This window comes from Mobula birostris, chromosome 28 (genome assembly GCF_030028105.1).
Source record: "Mobula birostris isolate sMobBir1 chromosome 28, sMobBir1.hap1, whole genome shotgun sequence".
Classification (NCBI taxonomy): Eukaryota; Metazoa; Chordata; class Chondrichthyes; order Myliobatiformes; family Myliobatidae; genus Mobula; species Mobula birostris.
The window spans coordinates 28795258-28812934 of NC_092397.1; the positions used below are offsets into that span (position 1 = coordinate 28795258).

The 17677-nt window shown below is 44.4% G+C and overlaps 1 protein-coding gene and 2 non-coding genes across 3 annotated transcripts in view; 1 reads left to right on the forward strand and 2 right to left on the reverse strand.

Annotated features, from left to right (window-relative positions):
* The window catches only part of LOC140188831 (uncharacterized), a 184644-nt gene that overhangs the window by 121113 nt on the left and 45854 nt on the right, over positions 1-17677 (reverse strand). The window lies entirely within an intron of this gene.
* trnam-cau (transfer RNA methionine (anticodon CAU)) lies at positions 7706-7777 on the reverse strand. The gene has a single exon. It is a non-coding gene; the product is annotated as a tRNA-Met (tRNA).
* trnaa-ugc (transfer RNA alanine (anticodon UGC)) lies at positions 14458-14529 on the forward strand. Its single transcript has one exon. It is a non-coding gene; the product is annotated as a tRNA-Ala (tRNA).

Here is a 17677-nt window from a genome sequence, read left to right on the forward strand (position 1 = left end):
GTATAAATATGGAGGAGATAAAGAGGAATATCAAAGGAGGGAAAGTAATGAATGTTCAAAGACTGAAAACAACAAAGGAGGGAGTGAAAAAGGAAAGTGAATCAGTATTGATTGAATTTGAAGAAGGAAGAGTGCCAAGGAAGGTGTTCCTGGGTTTCATGAGTTACCCAGTAAGGGTGTATGTGCTAAAGCCACTGAGGTGCTATAATTGTCAAAGGTTTGGACACGTGGCTAAAGACTGTAAAAGACAGAGGAGATGTGCTAGATGTGGGGGTGATCATGAATATGGAAAGTGCGGAACAGGAGTTCAACCAAAATGCTGCAATTGTGGAGGAGCTCATAATGTTGCATATAGTGGGTGCGCGGTTGTGAGACGGGAGACTAAAATTCAAGAAATAAAAGTGAAAAGAAAGATCACTTATGCAGAAGCTATAAGAATGTCAAGAGAACAGAATAATGTTCCTAATGAACAGGGAGCAATAGGGATACGAGAGATGCAACAAAGAACAAATGACAGGATTTATGTAGACAAAGAGGCTCTAGTAACATTCATTGCAGGAGTGATTAATAGTACTGCTGAGGTAAAGTCAAAAAGTGACAAAATTCAGCTGGTGCTAAAAGCAGCAGTAAACCATTTAGGGTTAGTAGGACTGACATGGGAGGAAGTGAGGGAGAACCTCAGTAATCAGTCAAGCCAGGAAGTGTCATGCGTTGGTTAATACTAATTATGGTGATCCTTTTACAATGGAATGCAAGGAGCTTACTGGCCAATAGCCAGGAATTCAAGCACTTTATTAAAGAAATGGTTGTAAAACCGCATGTAGTGTGTATTCAGGAAACTTGGTTGAAACCAACTTTAGACTTTGTGGTATATGGGTATACAATGATAAGGAAAGATAGAAATCTAGGGGGAGGAGGGGGTTGTGCTATGTTAATCAAGCAAGGTATACCATATAGGGTACTGGAAAAAGGAGATGATCAGGAATACATAGTGGTGGAAGTGTGGGAGAGAGGGGAGGGAGTGGTTATAATTAACTACTACAATCCATGTAAAAGGTTGGATTTGGACAGCCTATTACAGATACAAGGACAAAACAGACATAAAGTAATGTGGTGTGCAGATTTCAATGCTCATAGCACAATATGGGGGGATCAGATTACAGATCCAAATGGAAAGATAATTGAAGATTTGATGGAAGAAAGGGATTTGGTGTGTATGAATGATGGTAGCGGCACAAGGATAGATATAACAACAGGAACTGAGTCAGTGTTAGATATTACGTTAGTGTCTAATACCTTGGCTGGCATTAGTAACTGGGGAGTTTGGACTGCTTGAACAGTAGGCAGTGATCACGACCCAGTTTTGTGTTCAGTGGGTGAAAGAGTTGAAGTAAGACCAGGTGGCGGAACCCCAAAGTGGGTGTTTGGAAAAGCTGATTGGGGTAAGTTCCAGAAGTTGAGTGAAGAAGGGTTGATATTTCTGGAAATGTAGATGAATTAAACAGTCAGGTGACTTCAGCAATTATCATGGCAGCAGAAGGATCTATACCTAGGAGTAAAAATAGGATGAATAGAAAACTGGTACCATGGTGGACAGAGGAATGTTGTCAGGCTGTAAAAAACAGAAATAGAGCATTCAGGCTAGTTAAAAGAACCCATAATATGCAGCATTTGGTTCAATATAAGAAAGCACAGGCAGTGGTGAGAAGAACTATACGTCAAGCTAAAAGGGCAAGTTGGAGGAGTTTTTGCGACAAGGTAGGAAGAACAACACCTGTGGGAGAGATATGGGGAATGATTAAGAGGATGGGAGGAGATAGAAGGGAATGGGAATATCCAGTAATGATATCTGAGGAGGAAACTGCAGTCTCCAGTAGGGATAAGGCTGAGATCATGGCCAAGTCATTCGTACTGATACACAGTTCAGAAAATTTGTCTGAAGAAGGGAGAAGAAGAAGGGAAAGAATAATGAACCAACACCCAGGTGTTTTAAGCAGGAGGGAAGGAACAGATGATATAATTGATGATCCATTTACATTAGCAGAAATGGTGAGAGCAATAAAGAGATCGAGACCAACCTCCCCAGGGAAAGATCTGATATGATCTGTGATGCTAAAAAATCTAGGAGAAGGAGCGCTCTTGAAGTTGCTGCATTTTTATAACAGAGTGTGGGAGGAGGGAAGATTACCAAGTGCATGGAAAGAAGCAGTAGTAATTCCAATAAGGAAGCCTGGCAAGGATCTGTCAAAACCCACTAGCTACAGACCAATTGCATTAACATCAAGTATATGTAAGATAACAGAAAGGATGCTAACAGAAAGGTTATCATATGAGCTTGAGAAAAGGGGAATGCTGGCAAGTTATCAGAGTGGTTTTAGAAAGGGAAGGAATTCCATGGACTCAGTGATTATGTTAGAGACTGAAATAAGGAAGGCCCAGGCAAATAGAGAGTCAGTAGTTGCAGTGTTCTTTGACATTGAAAAAGCCTATGATATGATGTGGAAGGAAGGATTATTAATTAAACTGCACAAGATGGGGGTTGGTGGGAGAGTTTTTAATTGGATTAAAGATTTTTTGTTTGGTAGAAAAATTCAAGTTCGGATTGGATCAGAATTATCAAAACAGTACATAGTGGAAAATGGCACACCTCAAGGTAGTGTGATTAGCCCATTACCTTTCATGATTATGATCAATGATGTCTTCACAAAGGTACCAGTGGATATAGGTAGGTCACTGTTTGCGGTTGATGGGGCCTTGTGGAAAAGAGGCATGAACATGGACCATATAATCAGGAAACTACAAGAAGCAATTGATGAAGTGGTGGAGTGGGGTTATGATTGGGAATGTAGATTTTCAGTAGATAAAACTCAATCTGTATTTTTTACCAGGAAAAGGGTTGAGGTAGGGAAGAAGTTAAGGATGTATGGGGTTGAATTAGAAAGGGTTGCATCATTTAAATTTCTGGGAGTTATATTTGATTCACGATTAACATGGGCAGACCATATCAGGAAAGTTGAGGAGAAATGTAAAAAAGTAATAAATGTGATGAGATGTTTGACTGGTAGGGAATGGGGAGCAAGTTGTTCAGCTTTGAAGAGAATGTATGTGGCTTTAGTAAGATCTGTATTGGATTATGGAAATATAGTATATGGATCAGCAGCTAGGTCTCTTATAAGGAAACTGGATGTGATTCAGGCTCAGGCCTTGAGAGTGTGCAGTGGGGCTTTTAAAACGTCACCAGTGTCAGCCCTACAGGTAGAAATGGGAATAATGCCTTTGGAACTAAGAAGGATGCAACTGATGGCAAACTACTGGGCTAACTTGCAGGGGCACAATGATTCTCACCCTACTAAAGGAGTGTTGCAGGAGTGCTGGGAAAATGGGAGGTTTCAGAGGGATACCTTTAGTCGGGTAGGGAATGATATCGCAAAAGAATGTGGAGTATTTGATCTGAGGATAAGTCCTTCAGTAGTTTATCCGGTTGTAGCTCCATGGAAGCTTGTATGGCCTGACATAGACTGGCATTTGTTAGAGGTAAAAAGGAAAGAAAGATATAAAACAGATTTGGTGAATGCATTTAACTGTCATGTGATGGAAAACTATAGAGATTATACTCACATTTATACGGATGGTGCGAAGGAACCTGCAACAGGAGTGACAGGGTTTGGGGTGGTCATACCAGCAAAAGAAATTGGAATCGGCAGAAGAACATCTAATAAGTTAGGAGTGTTTACAGTGGAGATGCTGGCGGTGTTGGTTGCGTTGCAATGGGTGCAGAAAGCCAGACAAGTCAAAGCATTGATATGTTCAGATTCATCCTCCGTTCTAGCAAGTTTAAGGTCTTTTCACACAAACAGTCGGCAAGATGTACTTTATGAAGTCCTTCAGTTAGTTACAAGGATTGCAAATCAGGGAGGTCAGGTAAAATTTCTATGGGTTCCAGCACATGTAGGGGTGAAGGGGAATGAGAGGGCGGATGAGTTGGCAAAGAGGGCATTAAAGAAAGAAAATGAGGAAATGCACATTAGTATCAGTAAAGCAGAGGTTAAGTGTGTAATCTGGGAAAAAGTCAACCGAATGTGGCAAGAAAGATGGGACAGGGAGGGGAAAGGGAGGCATTTATATCAAATACAAAAGAGTGTTGCAGTTACTAGGCTAGGTAATGGAAACAGAAGAGAGGAAATTGTGTGGACTAGGTTAAGGCTGGGGCATTGTGCATTAAACAAAACATTGAAAATGATAGGGAAACACCAGACAGGATTGTGTGAGGAATGTCAGGAAGAGGAGTCAGTAGAACATGTAGTTCTGAGTTGCAGGAAGTATGGGATACAGAGAGATGATGAGAAATAAATTAAGGGAGTTGGGCATGCAGGAATTCACATTAAAAGGGTTGCTGGGCATGGGTGAGAGAGCACAAGTCCGGGTATTTTTAGCATTTTTAAGGGGTACAGGGTTTTTTTTATATAGAATATGACGGATAAACAGGAATAGGATACTAGGATGGTCAAAGATGGGAGGGTGAAGTGTAGGGGGTGTGTGTGTGTGTGTGTGTGTGTGTGTGTGTGTGTGTGTGTGTGTGTGTGTGTGTGTGTGTGTGTGTGTTTGAGATTGGGTGAAGGGATTTAGAATGTATGTCTAGTGCACATTCTGGAGCAGAGGGTGGCGGTAATGCACCATTAAGCTGGATGCCAACCGCCGTAAAACAAGATACAGACAGACAGACATTACCTCGCCCCACCCCCCCACCCCAAGGTCACTCTCTGAGCATCTGTTCAGCGGGTCCAGTGTTGTGGGAGGGGCAAGGTGGCTTTAAACCCGGTGTTACACATTCCATGGTATCGTTCTCTCCAAAGTGTTTCAGCTGTTCCTTTGCCTGTCTTCTCCACACAGTCATCCAGACAAACTGAGAGAGTCGGCACGAGTGCTGGGAAAGTGCGGGAGTTCATATCTCACGGCAGCAGTCTCTGTATAATGTTTCGGAGTGACGGATTCGGTCATTGAGTGTAACGTCAAACGGCCTTGAGATACAGACGTCGTGAGGGAAAAGTGAAAACAAAATGATGAACGTCCCTTGTTCTCGGGAAACACTCCAGTTTTGGGCTATTTACACACTAGATTGTCCCATATTATAATCCCGTCTTCATTTGAAGCAGGAAAACGGTCTCCTCGTCGGTAAATTGAACCTCGGTCTGCCGCGTGACAGGCGGGGATACTAACCACTGAACTAACGAGGAATAAATAAGAGTATGGAACCTGTCACACGGATGTCAGTGTGTAGGAGAACTCATAGAGTCACTCTGATGTTTGTTTGCTGAGTGTAGAGCTGGCGCATTTTACCCATCCGCTCCTCACTGTGTGACTGGACGTGTCTCAGAATTCCTTAGCAATTCAGTCACTTACTGTGTTCAAGGACTGGGCAAATGAGGGGATCCCATTAACGTCTAACTGCATGTTGTTTGAACGGATATTTATAATTAGGATTTGTTTTCCATTTACTGATACGTGAAACAGGAAACCATTCGTAGCCCTTCCAATCTCTCGGGTGGATTCTCCCTTCAGTCGGATCGCAGGTGCTGTGTTTCTCCGGTCTGTCGGAACGTCGCGACACCCACTGGTCGGAATAGGAACTGCAACAGAGTGAGGAACAATCCTTCAGAAAACAGCTCAGACACTGAGAATCGAGTTACAGAATCTTATAGCCCCAGAGACCATTCAGTCACCGAGTCTGGTTTGCATCATGTGGAGATGGTGGTATAGTGGTGAGCATAGCTGCTTCCCAAGTAGTTAACACGGGTTCCATTCCCGGCCATTGCAGGTTGTACACTTTCAGGCTAAAGAAAAAACCCTCGCCGAGCACTATGAACGCAGAATCCTAATTCCTGAGCAATTTGTTCTGAGTGAAATTCACTCTAATGGATCTGATGGATTCCTCATGTACGATGGTGGTGGTCCCTCATGTAGGATGTTCCAGGACCCCAAACTGAATAAAAAGCACAGCATTAGACCCAGGAAGTCCGTTAGTTCCACGGACTCCGCTCGAGGAAACCCACACTTTGTGGTCAAATCGAACATACGTTTTCCTGACCAAAGACATAACCTGCCCCAGCTATTCTCTCGTTTCTTCTTTCATCCGGCAGAAGGTCCAGAAGCCTGAAAGAACGCACCACAGTCTCAGGGATAGTTTCAGTCCCATTGTTGTGTCGATTGAATGGTATCCCGGAAGATAGATAGATGTTTGACCTCAGAATCCACCTCGGTACGAAGCTGCACTTTATTATATACCTGCGCCGTGCTTTCTCTGTCGCTGTTACACTTTATTCTGCATTTTGTTATTGCTTCACCTTGTTCTCTTCCAATACACTGTGTAATCTCTATGAACCGTGAGAATGAGAAGTGTTTAACCGTATTTCGGTATATGTGACTAAAACATGTAGAACAGATTCAATTCTCACTGAGCCCGTTGCGGCGGCAGTTGGGAGCGCCGGCCTCCGGACAGCGCAGAGTTTCCCAGCTGGCAATGAAACGCAGCAGGAAAACAAGAGCTGAGATCACAGAGGGGGAGCAGCGAGAGAGGGTTTCACTGAACTCCTGTCGAAGGGAAGATTCAAACTTCTTCAGTATAGGTATCCCTTATTGACATCAATGGATCTGGGGTTGAGAGGGTGAAAATTCCTCGGCATACACATCAGCGAGGATCTCACGAGGTCTGTAAGTACCGGCCGCGTGGTGAAAAAGGCACAGCAGCGCCTCTTTCACCCCAGACAGTTGAAGAAATTTGGTAGGGGTCCCCAAATCCGAAGGACTTTCTACAGGCACAGAATTGAGAACACCCTGACTGGCTGCATCACTGCCTGGTATGGGAACTGTACTTCCCTCAATCACAGGACTCTGCAGAGAGTGGTGCGGACAGCCCAGCGCATCTGTAGATGTGAACTTCCCACTGTTCAGGACATTTACAGAGACAGGTTTGTAAAAATGATCCGAAGGATCGTTAAGGACCCGAGTGACCCGAATCTCAAACTGTTCCAGCTGCTACCATCCGGGAAACAGTACCGCAGCATAAAAGCCAGGACCAACAGGCTCCGGGACAGCTTCTTCCACTGGTCATCAGACTGATTAATTCAAGCTGATACAATCGTATTTCTGTCATATTGACTGTAATAAATATAGTAATATCTATTACATATTTACTATAAATTGCACATTGCTCATTTAAACGGAGACGTAACGTAAAGATTTTTAGTCCTCATGTATTTGAAGGACGTAATTAATAAAGTCAATTCAATTCAATTCCATGGAAGAGACTTCGTCGTGCACTCGTCGAATCAGAAACGAGAAAATGTGCAGATGATGGAAATCCAAGCAACACATACAAAATGCTGGAGGAACTCAGCAGGCCAGGCTGCTTCATGATCCTGAAGAAGGTTTTCAGCCTGAAACATCAACCGTGTACTTTATTCCATAGATGCTGCTGCACATTTTCTCGTGTACGAGAGAGCGAGAGAGAGAGAAAAAGCTACTGGAGTACTAGCGTCCCTGGGTGGGCTCGAACCACCAACCTTTCGGTTAACAGCCGAACGCGCTCGCCGATTGCGCCACAGAGACGAGAATTAAATGATTACGAATAAATGACGAATCTCAATGTGTCATATCTAATGTGTTTTAAAACACAAGGATGAATATCTGCTGCCGCCAACAGAGATTATAGCAGAGGATGGTTTCGATCCATCGACCTCTGGGTTATGGGCCCAGCACGCTTCCGCTGCGCCACTCTGCTACAGGGAATACTAAAAAATGTTGAACTGTGAATGTTGCGCGATGTTTTCTGTATGTATGTATGCGTTTAAGCCTGTGGCTGTACATGTCTGGGTCTCGTTCTGTGTCTGTATATGTCTGTGTTCGTATATGTCTGGGTCCATTCCGTCTTCTTCCCGTATTCATAATCAAACGTACTTCATTTTCTTTGTTTATTCCCTGTTTCTCCTCTTTCTCTTTTTCCCCACCTTTCTTCCTTGCTTCCCTACTTTCTGGCCCACCCAGTTATTATCTTCGTGCCTTTTATGTTCTGTCCCGTCTTGCACCTTGTTCCCGATATTTCGCCCGTGAACACGAGGAATTCTGCTGATGCTGGAAATTCAAGTAACACACATCAACGTTGCTGGTGAATGCAGCAGGCCAGGCAGCATCTCTAGGAAGAGGTACAGTCAACATTTCGCCGGTGAAATGTGTTTTACTTTATTTAATTGTACAGACGGAGAATTCATCCCACTGGTCGGCTCATTTTTAATAAATAGCGACGTTTTCAGCCGAGGTGCCATTAACTTCCTAATCCTGTCCTGATGATTGAATGAATGTCGGAGTTCCTTCAGTGTTGAACCCGCAGTTCACCTTGTGAGCGGAACTCGCGACGTTGATGTACTGCAAGCACTCACCTCAAATGCAGCAACTCCTCCACCGGGATTACCTGTTGGTGTCATGTTCAGACCATCACGGCCGGACCAGTGAGTGACAGATGGGGAGATGTGGAGTATCGCTGATGCTTCGCACCTCCCTGCCACGCGGGGCGGGTTTTCCATTTCACCACCACAGCTTTGTAACTGAAACAGTAAGGATCGGATTTTAACTCTCCCACGTAGGGCGATGTAGAGATAGGCAGGCAGTTGCTTATCCCCTGGCTTGCTGAGTTACTCCGGCATTTTGTGTGTGTTGCTCGGAATTTCAACATCTGGGATTTCCCACCGATTTTTAAATTCACAGTCACCAACCTGGAGATGCCGGGGATTGAATTCCTTGCCTGTCCATCGCCTCCCTCTGGTGCTCCTCCTCCGTTTCCTTTCTTGCATGGTCTTCTGTCCTCTCCTATCAGACTCCCTCTTTTCCAGTCCTGTATCTCTTTCGCCAAACAACTTCCCAACTGTTTGCTCCACCCCAGCCCCTCCCGGTTTTACCTATCACATGACTTCCCCTTCCTCCCCCCTCCACTACTCATCTTTATTTTCTTCAGTCCTGCTGAAGGGTCTCGGCCCGAAACGTCGACTGTTCTCTTTTCCATAGATGCTGCCTGTCCCTCCAGCATCTTGTGTGTGTTGATCCGTGTCTTCTGTCTCACTTGCCAAACCGCTGAATCTGCTTCCTTATAACATCTCCCAAAACCTTTGATTAAGTAGACATTCTGAGAAATGTTCTTAGTTGTAAAAATAAAATTCGAATTGATTAATTCAATAAAAGCTGTTAACACATACCAAATCAAACCACAAACAATATAATTAAAATACCTTTTTTGATTAAGGAAATTTACCCTTTCTCTCCCAGAGGCAGACACTTGATATGAGTTGTTTGTCTGGTCTGGGAATGAGTTCCCAAACATTACATTGAAATTATATCCGCTGGTGAATCTCACACCCACACAAACAACAGACACAGAGACAAACACACACACACACACACACACACACACACACACACGAACACTCACCACACGAACACTCACGCACACTCACGGTAGAAAACTGAAAGAGTAAATGTGACAAACACAGTGGGGATATGAAAAAAAAAGTCCTGGAAATACTTCAGAGGAACTGTCTCAATATTAGTTGCATGTGGACATCAATAAATACGCGATGGTCATAACATCCTGGCAGCGTGTTATGCCTTTGAAGAGACGGTGCTGTGGAAGACAACAACTTAAGAAGCACTGGAAACATTTTTAGGTAGTTAAGCTATCACCGAAGGAAGTAGCGTTATAGGAGTGAGTTGATAAACTCAGCTCACGAAATCAAATGAAAGAAGTGAGAAGGGAATCTATGCCAAAAGCCAAGTGAGAGCGCAGTGCGGATGGAGAGGGACGAGAGAGCAGCAGCGAGGGAAGGATGAAGGGGGAAATATAACTTCCTCAGTGTTATCATTTCAGATTCTCTCTCCTGGGCCCGGCACATACCTCCTGTTACAAAGAAGGCACGGCAGCGCTCTACATGTCATCTAAAAGTTTGACAGACTTCAATAGATGTGTGGCGGAGAGTATATTGACTGGTGGCAAAAGGACCTGGCATGGAACCGCCAATGTCCTTGTACGGAAAAGCCCAGAAAGCGTAATGGATGGAGCCCAGTCCTGCACAGTTATGCCCCTCCCCACCGCTGAGCGCATCTACACGGAATAGAGGGCCGCGGCCATGCAGGTCATACTCTCTTCACACACACATCAACAGATCCATCACCCCGCAACCATCAGACTCCTGAAGAAGAATGGATAACTTCATTCACCCAACACTGAACTGTACCCACAACCCATAAACTCACTTTCAAGTCTGTTCATGTTCTCGACATTTATTGATTATTTATTTATTATTAATATCGCATTTGTTCTTTCTCGTATTTGCATAGTTTATAGTCTTTTGCACATTGCTCGTTTGCTGTTTTTCTTCAGTGCGGTCTTTCATTGATTCTCTTGTGTTTCATTGTATTTACGGTGGATGCTCATGTGGTTACGAGTATATACTTCGGTAATTAATTTAGTTTAATCTTTCAACTTTGAACTTTAGGGAGAGGAATCCATTTGGTGAGACGCGGCTCTTGTTTCACACTGTTGGGCAGGAGGTGAAAAGATTGGCGCAGACCCACAGCTTTATTCTCTGGGACAGGAGTGTGCCAGAGGACTGCAACGAACGGAATGCATTATCTACGGACCTAGAAGAAAGGGATCTGTTGCATTCATTGCTGAGGAAGCCAAGTAATTTGGTATATTAAAAGCGGACGGCTCTGCAGGTAAAGTTATTGGGTATATTTAAAGCGGACGCAGGTAAGTTCTTAAATATTGAGAGTGTCACACATTATGGGAAGACGGCAGGAGAACAGGGTTGGGAGGGATAATAAATCAGCCACGATCGAATGGAGGAGCAGACTCCATGGGCCCAGTCACATAACACTGCTCCTGTGTCTGATGCTGTTATTGACTGATAGCATTGATTCTGAGATACTGTATTCATGTGGATCATTGTGTCCAATTGTTCAAAGAAGATTTAATCAAACTAATCAACTGCAGTAATGAAATTGAATTAACATTACTTCGAGGTAAACTGTGGACTAAACCTCTGTACTATACCAGAAACTGACAGGTACACAATGAACCCCCAGTCTCACACTGTACCAGAGACTGGCAGGTACACAATGAACCCCCAGTCTCACACTGTACCAGAGACTGATGGATACAGAATGAACCCCACACTCTAACACTGTACCAGACAGTAAGAGGTACAGAATGAACCCCATAATCTCACACTGTACCAGAGACTGACGGATACAGAATGAACCCCACACTCTCACACTGTACTAGAGACTGACGGGTACAGAATGAACCCCACACTCTCACACTGTACCAGCGACTGGCAGGTACAGAATGAACCCCCAGTTTCACCTGCATCAGAGATTGACAGGTACGAAATGAAACCCAGAATCTCACACCGTACAGAGACTAATGTGTACAAATGTTTTTAACCCGCCTGTTTTGTGAAACGTACTCAAATTTACTGCTAAACCCTGCACCATGCCGACTTGTTACTCCTGAATAAATCCACCCATCACGTGACCGTGACTCGTCTCTGCCTTTCTAAAATGAGATTACACTGTACGTGTGTCCTCTCAAACTGAATGCGAACATTGTATTTGCCTCCTTACTCCCAACTCAAGCTGCAAGTCAACATTTGGGGAATCCTGCACAAGGACACCTAACTCCATTTGTACCTAATGTCTGAATTTTCTCCTTACCAAAACATCAGTTAATTAGAAAATATATTATTTGTAAAGTAATGCAAATGGATTCCAACATCATGCTAAACACTGAAATCAGGCCAGATGGCTGTTGCCCCCTTCCATTCTTCAAAAGTTGGAGAGATAGCTTAAATTTTTCACTTTCCGGAAACATTTCTGAATCTAGTGATTCTTGAAAAGGTGCACCATCTGTTCAGCTACCTCTTTCATATCTCTGCAATGAAGCCCATCTGGCCCAGATGATTCCGCTTCTCAAGCGCGTTAGCCTGTTCAGTTATGGGAGGCGACGGGACGACACAAAGTGACCGGGGCGTCGAGGCGAGGAAAAGGCGGATACACGGGACAAAAATGTTCAAAAGTCTGGGGAATGTATCGTCCCATGATTAACTCGGTTGTGGGATACAGATGCAGACACGGTGTCTCTGGCCATGGAGAACAACGACCTGCTCCTTCTTTCTGCAGAAAGTGATATTAATAGCCAGCGGTGGAATGAGAATGATATTTTTACGTATTTTGACAGTTTTGAGGATTTCGCCCTCTGCGATAGACTGGGGCACGAGTGTGTACCTTGATACACCGGGGACGAGGGACCCATGATGCTTTAATCATGCAAAGAATGCAAACAACACTTCAAGGGCAAATTAGGAGAGGAAAGGAAAGTATAAGTTTGCTTTGGCAGACAACTAGAAGGAGAATCCCAAGGGATTCTACAGATATATTAAGAGCAAAAGGATAGCAAGGGACAACATTGGCCTTCACGATGGTCAGCGTGGTCATCTGTAAATGGAGCTAAAGGAGATTAGGGAGAACTTAAAATATTTTTTTTACTTTAATTTTCTCAGGAAACGGACGCACAATCTATATAACTAAGATAAAACATTAGTGAGGTTATGGGCAATACTCTGATTGCAAAACAGGGGGCAAATTGGGGTGTAAATACTTCATGGCCTCGTAAGGTATCCCTTTGTCCTTGTTGAAGGTTTGTGCAGAAATAGCAGGGGCCATCGCAGATATATTTCACATATCCTTAACCACGGGCGATGTTCAGAAGGTTTGTTGCTCTGTTGTTTAAGAAAGGTTCCTTGAAATTACAAGCCGCTGAATCTGAAATTAGCAACGGGTAAATAACTGAAATATTCTCGAGAACCAGACATAAACAGTACGTATATATTTGGATAGGCAGCGCCTGATTAGAGACAGTCAACATGACTTTGTCCATAATAGCTTGCATTTAACCAGTCTAATAGAGTTTTCGAGCAGCTTACAAGGGGAGTTGATGAGGAAGAAGGTCACACTGGATCTTTGGAACTAAGCGCTGCAGCAAGCAGACTCAGAAGGATTAAACAAAACTAGGAACGTTATTAACAAAAGAGACAAAGCAGCAGAACTTATAAGGTCTTTGATAGCTCAGAATAACTCGGTTGGAAATTCACTGGGCAAGGATCTGGGCCAACTGTTGCCCGAGAGATTAGCGCTGCCATTTTACATACACTGCAGGGCAGTAAAGAATCTGTGCCCAGCTATATAAAGCCCTTGACTCTTGAAAAGCTTACAAGAAGCCATCCTGAAGTCACAAGTCCAAGGACACTTAATTTAACACCTGAAAAGTCTCGAGGAGAACTGATTGGAAGTATCCAAGAACGATTGCAACTTAGTGAGATTCTCTCCTCTAAAGGCCCAGAGCTCAGGGTGAAAGTCACCGACCTGAAACGTGAACTCTGATTCTCCCTCCATAGATGCTGTCTGAGCTGTGGAATATTTCCGGCAGTTTCAGATTTTACTTCAGTAATAGTCCTGTTTTCTCCGACCCCGGGATCAATACACTCCCCATTGTCATGGTCCGGTCCGTGACGTCCGCATTCCGGTTTACAGTCCGATCTATCGATCCTTGTTCCGGGTTTTCCTCTTTTCTCCTTTGTTCTGTTGGGTGCCTTAATTGACGCACCGATTCTCATTTCGGTCTGGCACGTAAATACCTCTGCAAACCAGGGATTGTTTGCTGGACTGTTCCCTTCCTTTCCTGCCTGAAACCGTCGCCTGCATCCTCGTCAGTATCCCCATCAAGTTCAACCGCCGGAGTGAGAGTGGAGCATTGCCGCGCCAAGAGAAGAAACTATCTATCGTTGAGTTCGGAACTGTCTCTTTTTGTCCCCGTGTTTAGTGTCCGTGTTCTGTGTCCGTGCTCCCTTTCTGCTGCCATACCTAGATACAATATGTGACAAAAGCTTCTCTTTCATACTATTCATAGACATCATATCATTACGGAGTGCATTGACAGAGAACAAGGTAAATCAACAATAAAATGTAGAATAAAGTGCAACAGCGACAGAGAAAGCACAGTGCAGGTAAACAATAAGATGAAGTGTCATAACGGGGTAGATTGTGAGGTCAAGCGTCCATCTTTTTTCACAAGGAAACCATTCAATAGTCATAACAGCGAGATTGAAATTATCCTTCAGAATGTGGTATGTGTTTCCTTTTCCGTGATCATTCTGCTGGAATCTAATTGGTTTCATTCCACAAAAATTATCATGGTGTTTGGGAAGAGAACTAAAGAAGGATCAAGTATGATCGCACTGGATGGTGGAGCAGACTCGGGGCCGAATGACTGTGGCCATCAGCCATTACCTGTGTTGAACTGCTCAATTGTGATATGCAGGAAGGTTTGGACCTGAACACTTCTGTGGTTCAAGCGGGGATGTAGCTCAGTGGAAGAGCGCATGCTTTGCATGTATGAGGTCCCGGGTTCAATCCCCGGCATCTCCACGCTAGTGAGCATTGAATTTTGAACATTGCAAATCGTCAATCTACCCAATCGTCAGGTTTGCAATTAGCACAATGATGCGTTGAGTCTCAACGTGGACAAGACTAAAGAGAAGATTCATTAGGCCAAGGGATCGCTCATTACCGCAAATAAACGGCTCCTCCAGAGAGAGAGAGAGAGAGAGAGAGAGAGTGGACCACCAAACCTGCCCTCTGAACGCCACAAAGAACAGCAAGAAAGCGCACCGGTGTGTCCACTTCCTGGCTTCAGTGAGACCTCCCCAACCCCTCTTCAATCTGTTTTTATTTCACAGGAGCATCATTGAGAGAGCTCTAACCACTTGCTAAACCGTCTGGTACGAGAATCGCAAGACATCCGACGGCAGGACTCTACAGAGGGGAGAGAGGACTGCTGACAGCAGCTCACTTTCACATTCAGACCCAGTGATTTTCGGACTATTGAAAACTGACGGAATTCTGATCTTCATTCGATCATATGGACGGATTGGGAGGTGAACGGGACTCGGGACTGGACAAAATAAATCCCGGAGTGTGGGTGTATTCTCCGCTGCACCTCAGACTGCGGTCGCTGCTCGTTATGTCGGAGACTGACCGAAATAGCATACACAAATGGAGGAGAAATTCAGCGGGCCAGGCAGCATCTCCACAGGAAACACCGACTGTTTACTCCTCCCCAGAGATGCTGTCTGACCTGGTGATTTGCTCCGGCATTCAGTGTTTGGGATTTCCAGCACCTGTGTTTATAGCCTAAATAACAGCCCGCTGACAGAGAGAAGGAAGGCAAGGAGACACAGAGGGAGATAGCCAGTGTGTCTGACTGCAGGGCCGTAGGAATAGGGTCAGAATGATAATGAAAATCAGATCCGTTGCTGAAATGTCGGGACGAGATATCCAGCTGGGTCGGAGCACAGAGACCGGATAATAACCGGATGGGGCAGGAAGTGATGAACAGGGAAAGGAGGACGGGGTGGAAGGTAAAAGCGTGAGAGAGACACGAGAGAAATTAGACAGGGAAAATAATCCAACAAACAAAACAATAGATAATCGGGGGAAAGCGTCAAAATTAACAAATAGAAAGACAGGAGAGGAACAGAGATATTTACCTATCAGCAGAATGGCGCGGCGGGAATGTGCTGGGCCCGTTATCCAGAGGCCGACAGATGGAAACCATCGTCTGTTATTCTTCAGCAGAGTATTTTACCGCAAATCGCCGTCACGTCACCTGTGAACACAGCACACATTTCACTTAAACAGCAAAACTTGTACTTCTAATTGAAATTTCCATCCACTCACTTCATCACTTTCCGAGATTTGTTGAGAACTTCGCGGATAAAACGACAATTGCTGTTGTGCTCAGCGTTTGTCCAACACATCTTGTTCTCCACTGCATGAAGCTGTGTCTGGTATTGAACAGACTGGACAGAAAATACTGGAAACACTCATCACCTCAAGAAACATTTGTGAGTGATGACACGGCATTAACCTTTCTGATTGTGACACTGAATTAGAAATGGTGGGAGAAAAAGAGAGCTTTCAGTGTCAAAGAAGGTGAGAAGTTGTGTGGGAAGTGAAAACGGGGACATCTCAGATAGGGCGAGACCAATACTCGATGACGGTAAGACAATTCGGAAAGAGAAACTCTGGGCTGAAATTGCAGACGCACTACGGGCAGAAATTTTCATTTCATAGAGAAGGATGTAATGTGACTGAGTGATTCCAGACCCAGACGTTTATGAGACAAGTGCTGAAAAACAGGTACAACACACGGCGATCGCCGGGAATCGAACCCGGGTGAGCTGCTTGAAAGGCAGCTGTGCTCATCCCTATACCACTGTCGCTCCATGTTGCGGGAGTTTCGAGGAGTGAAGCGGCTCCCATGCTCCATGTGATTCCACCAGATCCCGAGCCGCTCTCTGTCGGATCAATCCTCACTCTGCAGCAGGTTTTATTCCTGCAAATGGCGCCTGCCTCACGCATCAGCAACTGTGAAAAAAAAAATTATGATTGTCCATGTTCTTTAGAAAAACCGATGAATATGTAAGTATGAGTTGAGTTTAGGAATAAATAAAATAACCACCAAAAACGACATTGCTGGGATTATACTGCAATTCTCTCCATTTTGAGGAGCAGATCTGCTGGCAAATCACACAGAAATGTCATATTGTAGATAGGGTTACAGCAATCAGATATTTCAACTTCTCCAAAATTAACCAGATCATTTTTTGTGCAAGATAACAAATGGAATTTTTGAAGTGCCTCTGGAAGAGTATTTTTGTTCCAATCCGTCGATAGTCCTATCGAACTAGGTTAGGAAATTCACTCTGTAACTTGTAAATACAGTAAACAAAACTCGCACTTTATTGTCTCTGCATAAACAACAACGTAACTGTGTCGACACCGGGCCAACAATTTAGAACAGGAATTCTGCTGTTCCCGCTATACCAATACTCACTCAGACTAATTTTCTCATCTATATCACCAAACTGGGGCATCTCAGTTGGCCAAGTGATCCATCCTTTCTTCTCCCAGTCACTGACTTGGGAGTTCTTCCTTGCGATGGTGGGTTTCTGGAAAGAGTTATCGCTGCTAGCACATTCGAAGTTTCCACTTTTATATTCATATTTTCCAGTTCAGTTATCCCATTCCAGTGTCATTGACTGTAGGTTATCTGAATGGCTTGAATTCTCCTTTCTGTTGACTCTGCTCCAGGTCAGCATCCATTTATTGCCCTCTTCTCAGCAAGCGTCAATCGGTAGTTTATGGCTCTTTGTTCCCTTCAGGAACCAGTTTGTGTCATGGTCCGGTCCGTGAAATCTGCATTCCGGTTCACAGTCCAGTCGTGGACTCAGGACTCCGGGTCTTCCAGCTGTCCCTTGTTTTGATTGAGTTGATCATAGGCACCTGATTCCCATCTTGGAGTTTGGAATATAAGTAGCCTTGGGGTTGCGTGCAGGCTGCTAGTTCGTCTTGCCAAGATACTCTGGGAGTAACCTGCCTGTGGAAGGCTGGAGCGGCCACTCCATCTTTAGGCCGCGTTGGAGAACCATCGCTTTATGGAGCCTTGCTGTCGGTAGTCGGAGCTGTCTTTGTGGTATGGATTCGGCTGTTTCCAGGGTCAGCTGAGTGGCTG